Source organism: Lipotes vexillifer, unplaced genomic scaffold, assembly GCF_000442215.2.
Source record: "Lipotes vexillifer unplaced genomic scaffold, Lipotes_vexillifer_v1.1 scaffold39, whole genome shotgun sequence".
Classification (NCBI taxonomy): domain Eukaryota; kingdom Metazoa; phylum Chordata; class Mammalia; order Artiodactyla; family Lipotidae; genus Lipotes; species Lipotes vexillifer.
Window position 1 is genome coordinate 2,267,423 of NW_006787038.1, and position 5,525 is coordinate 2,272,947.

The following is a 5,525-nucleotide window of genomic DNA, read 5'->3' on the forward strand; positions in this document are numbered from 1 at the left end:
TGCCCTCCCTCTCCCCATAAGTACCATAAAAATTGCACAGAAGGGCTGCTGGGGAGCTCGGCCGGGGGGTGGCACACTGGCTGTTGGCGGCCGGATGTGACTCTCAGGTGTGTTTTGTTTGGCCTGCGAAGTACTTTAAAAGAAGCTGGAACCAACATTTCACTTGCAAATTTGGATTTTAATCCTTGATTACAAAGTGGGAAGATGTGGCCACACCGTGCCCTGTTCTGGCACTGCCAGGAGTGGGGGACCCGCTTCACTTCTTTGCTCTCTCCAGTCTCCCACAGGCCCGGCGCCTCCCTGTTACTCTCGATTTTGCTTACGCTGTCAGTTTTGCTTTTGTTGCCGCCGGCTGCCTTCATTTACCTTGGACCGCGTGGCCCCTACTGTAGACATTTGTGCTGGAGACACCTGGATTAGGTGCCCTGTAGATGCCCACTAAAGACGGTTGATTACAAGATGAGAGTTGACGGGTAATTATATTCTTCTGAATTGATTTTGTCAATGAGCGTGCTGTGGATAGCACTTCCTGGCTTAGTTAGTGCTCTGTGTTCTTTATGGAGAGCCCTTATCTTTGGTCTTGCGCTATTTTGCCTTCCCAGGCCCAGAACTTGAAAGCATTCATTTCTGGGTCATTCCGTAGTATTTAAAACCAGTAGCTGAGCAGGGGCACTGAGGCTGTGGGGTTGATGAGGGGCCGGTGCTTTGGTCTCTGAGATCTGCCTGGAGGCAGGGGCTGAGTTACCACCTCCCCCCTCCGCAAAAGGCACCGGAGGAGCTTTCTTTCTTTCTTTTTTGTAAAAGGGCTTTATTTGGATTGGGTATTTTTACATTTCACAGCCTCCCCCAAATTGGTGACATATGCCCTGTACCTGACAGTGACGTGCCGTCCTCCCAGGCACCCACAAACACACACCATCCAGGCTGTGAAAATAACAAGCCATTTTTAGGGCATATTTGCATGTCCCCTCCCTCGCTGTCAGACTGCAGCTTAGTGGGTGCTGGCGTGGAGTAAGGTCAGCCCTGCACTGGGAACCGACCTCTGATGTTCTAGGTCAGACCCAAGATGGGTGGGGGTTCATTCTGAGAGCAACTGAAAGATAAAGGGGGTTGGGAGAGAAACTTGCAGCTGGAGAACCTTATGTCCTGAAGATTTATTTGCATATGGCACACTGCCTTTGGTGGATTTTCACAGTGGCATTTTGGACTAGTAAAACTTTCTTGAATAATAATAAGATACGAGCTCACCTTTATTAAACGTTTAATATGTAGCAGGCCCTGTGCTAAGGGCTCAACATGTAGAGTCTTGTTTATTCCTTACCTGATCCTGGTGATCTGGTTCTCCCCATTTTAAGGAAGAGGCATTTGGGAATTCCCTGGTGGTCCAGTGGTTAGGACTCAGCTCTTTCACTGCTGTGGCCCGGGTTCAATCCCTGGTCAGGGAACTGAGATCCCGCAAGCCTCACGGCACGGCCAAAAAAAATAATAATAAAATTTAAAAATTGAAAAATAAATAAAAAAATAAAAAAGAGGAATTTGAGGTCCAGGGAGGAGGAGGTCAAGTCACTCGAGGTCGCACGGCTGGAAGGTGGCAGAGCGGGGCCCTGCGTGGGCAAGATGTTGCTGCTGGGATAGCGGTGTGCACCAGGCACAGTGCTGGGTGCTCTCTGTGCAGCATCTTGTTGAACTTGCGTGAGAACCCTTTTGAGGTCATTATTATTGCTGTTGTTATTGTTATGTCCACATTGTGGATGCGGTCAACAAGTCTTGGGGACATCCAAGGTCACGCAGCTGCAAAATGAGGCCAGGCAGTCTGACTTTTCAGCCAAAGCTTTAACCTTATGCTATGCTGCCTCCTGTGCTCTCTGCCAGACTTCCAGGCCTCTAATCAATACTCTATTGGGCTGGGGAAGCCGGATGAACCTGGCCCCAGAATCCTCCATCATTTTGATGACACGCCCAGATTAATGCTGAGCCTGTCAGTTCTGCAGCCATATCATCTCCCAGGCCCCTGGAGAGAGGACGGGCCGAGCCACTGTGCAGGCAGCTCTGTCCCAGCTGGCTCTTGGGCTGTCCGCCTTATAGAGGCCAGCAGCCTCTTGGGCCATGTCCAAATACATGAAGCAGTTTGGGTAAAAGAAAATCAGAGGAATTAAGTTAAAGGATGGGTTTTGTAAATGATAAAATGCTTTGTGCTGATGTTTTTATTGGTTTGGCCAAAAAGTTCGTTCGGGTTTTTCCGTAAGCTGTTAGGAAAACCTGAACGAACTTTTTGGCCAACCCAATATTATAGGGTCGTCACATCACGTTAAACCTTTTTTGTGCCAGGTGCTTCCCCGCAGTCCATTTGTCCAACAGATACATGCTAAGCACCTACCATGTGCCAAGCACCGGGCCAGACACTGGGAACTGAACCATAAGCAAAGTAGACAAAGTCCACCTTCTCTTGGACTATGTATTGGAGTGGGGATATCCAAAAATAAGCAAATTCATATACAATATAAAAGGCCAGGTAGTGGTCAGTATCGTGAAGAAAAGCTAAGAAAACCAAGTGGATGGGAAGTGGCCAGACTGCTCGTTGTGAGGGTTGGCTAGGGAATCTGGGCATGTTATATTGTGGCTTATGGGATTTTTAGAGCCGATGCTTCTCTTTCTCTTTGTTCTTCTTTCCTTTTCAATACTCCTTTTCAAGACAGCTTTGCTCTCTGGCTTTCTCCAGAGCTTTCCTTCCTTCCTCCACTTTTTGTTCTGCAGCCCCTTAAGCTGGAGTCCTCCACCGAGCACTCTCTGTTGTTCTGGAGATCTCGGCCCTTCCTGGGTGGGTCATCTCCGAGTGGGCTGCAGTGGCCATGCCCTGCCTCTGGGCCTGGAATGCATTTCCAGTAGTGGCGGAGGGAGGCCAGAAGCCCCGCCCTCGTGTGTGTGCCCGTGTGCATGCAAGCACATACACACACGCAGAGCAAGCAATGACCTAACAACCTGCTGGATGGGACCCCTCACCCTCTGTGTCACTCTGCAGTGCTCTAGAGGGGACTCAAGTTCAAGAGAGGTTAGTCTGGATGACCTTTTAAGAAAGAGATTGCAAACTGTCATTCCATGGGCAGGAGTCAGCCTACAGATGAATCTTGTTTGGCCCTCACAGTGTGGGTTTTTTTTTTTCTTTCTTCTTCTTTTTTTTTTTATTGAATGAGTTGCTATATTTAAAAGCCAGGAAATGCGGACTTTTTGGCTTCTTTAAAAAACCCAGAATATCTGGGCACTCTAGACCCACACCCTTACATGCAACGAGAAGCTGGAGCTGAGCTCACTGTATTGGCATGTGGTCCTCATTTCTCTGCAGTCCCCACCGCCTCCTGTTGCCTTTCCCAGCCCGCTTCACAATGCCTATTGTCACCAGCCGGCTTTTGAGTTTGTGTCCTGTGTTTAGGTCCCAAGGATGGGGACTACATCTTCCATTCCTTTTTACTTCCACCAGTCGGTGGACAGTGCCTGGCCTGTAGACTGTTTAACACATGCTTGTTGGTTTGAACATTAATTAGCTGTGTCAACTTGGCAAGTCACTTACACTTTCCATCCCTTGGTTTCTATATCTCCCAATTCTCATCTCCAAGCATTTGTCCGTTTCTTTTTCTATTTCTGAACATAAGCGACTTCAGGCCAAAGACAAGAGGACACAATGAAAATCAAACCAACCATTCCCAAACTTGGTTGATCATCAAAACCACTTGGCAAACTTCTTATGAATCCAGATTTCCAGACCCAACCTTGGGCCCATGAACTCAGAATCTCAGAGGGCAGAGTCCAGGGAATCTGTGTTTTTAGTAGGCCCAGAGAGTACTTGGCTACATTTGGGAACCTGACTTTATCTGTTTGTACTTCTTGTGCTCTTCTGATCCCTATCAGGGAGGCTTCTGAGGGTGTCCCCTTGAGGAATCAGTGTGTGCATTCCATCGTGGATTCTGTCTGTCCAGCACATCCTGCATGTGGCGACAAGATCCTTCTCCTGTCCTCCTGAGAACAGGAGAGGAGACTCGGCTGTTCGTGGATTTCACACTGGCCATCTCCCAACTTCTCCAGGGGCCCTAGAGAACATTTAGAAGGCTTTCACCTTTGGAAGAAGTGGGACTTTGAATCCATGAACTACAGTGTGGTCTTGGAAGGTGTGCTCACCCTAGGAGTTTGCTCACCAAAGAGACCAAAATGTTCATCCATGTTTAGCCTGAGCATAAAAAGTTTCCCCAAACCAGCTGATGTGCTGGGTAAATGTTGGCATAAGCATGCTTATGTTTTTAGTGATTTAGAACATAAAGGCAGCCCACTGACATTTTTTTAGCAAGCCTTGCATAATTGGTTTTTAATTTGTGGCTCTTTGGAATAGCATTGGTCTTCTTCCCTCTGACTCAGACGCTTTTTCTGTCTCATACTTGCTTGGCAGAGAGATCCAATCTGTCGCTTCTTGGAATAGAGTCTCCCAACTCATCTTTGAAATCCTAAATTTCCACTTTAGTTCCGTCACTTTGTTAGCACATTTTCCAAAGCTGTTAGCTTTTTTTTTTTTTTATCTCTAATCATGTAATTTGAGGGCAAACGAGTGATAGCTAAAGGCAACCATGCGTGTGTTTAACTTTGGTCCCTGTGGTATTGAGTCTTATTTGATACCATACCCTGAGCATTCACGAGGGTTCCAAATCTCTTATTTAACATCATAGGTTGGTCACACCCGCTGTTGTCCCAGCACTGGGTCCCTTGGAGAGGTGGTCGTAGGGACATGGCTGGATCTGTATGTTCTTAGCAGAAATCAGACACTTCTGAAAAGTTCAAGGAGTCCCATGCTGCCTTCTTAGATCTCTGTTTTAAGATGGGGATAATGATAGCACCTACCTCCTATTGCTGCTGTGATAATTAAGTGAACTAATGCAGGTAAAGAAGGGCTTTACATATGCCTGGCACTTAATAAGATACACAACAAATGTAAGACATGATTGGGATTACTTTTCATATGTGTGGATCAGGCAAGTTAGTTTTTTTTTTTTTTTTGGCGGTACGCGGGCCTCTCACGGTTGTGGCCTCTCCCGTTGCGGAGCACAGGCTCCAGATGTGCAGGCTCAGCAGCCATGGCTCACGGGCCCAGCCGCTCCGCGGCATGTGGGATCTTCCCCGACCAGGGCACGAACCCGTGTCCCCTGCATTGGCAGGCGGACTCTCAACCACTGTGCCACCAGGGAAGCCCAGGCAAGTTAGTTTTTATAATTGATTCAAAAACTGTTCCTTGGGCTTTCATTTGCTTGAGGTATTTTGCCCTTGAATGTGGTGGGTGGCCTGAGTGTTTGGAGGTGTCCAGGTGTCGTGGGAGTGGGGCACCATCCTGGCTTTCTAACCAGATGGGCTGCTTCTTGGGCCTGGGAAGAGCTCTAGGCTTGGATTCAAGCTTCTGGGTTCAAAATCCAGCTCCATCTCCCACTCTCTGTATGGCCTTGGACAAGTCAGCTGGTCTTTTTTTTTTTTTTTTTTTTTTTTTTTTTTTT

General features: G+C 47.7%; 1 protein-coding gene and 1 non-coding gene across 2 annotated transcripts in view; both read left to right on the plus strand.

Annotated features, from left to right (window-relative positions):
- Nucleotides 1–5,525, plus strand: part of JDP2 (Jun dimerization protein 2) — a 39,365-nt gene that overhangs the window by 8,368 nt on the left and 25,472 nt on the right. The gene's annotated exons all lie outside the window — the stretch shown is intronic.
- On the plus strand, nt 1,374–1,445 carry TRNAE-UUC (transfer RNA glutamic acid (anticodon UUC)). Its single transcript has one exon. It is a non-coding gene; the product is annotated as a tRNA-Glu (tRNA).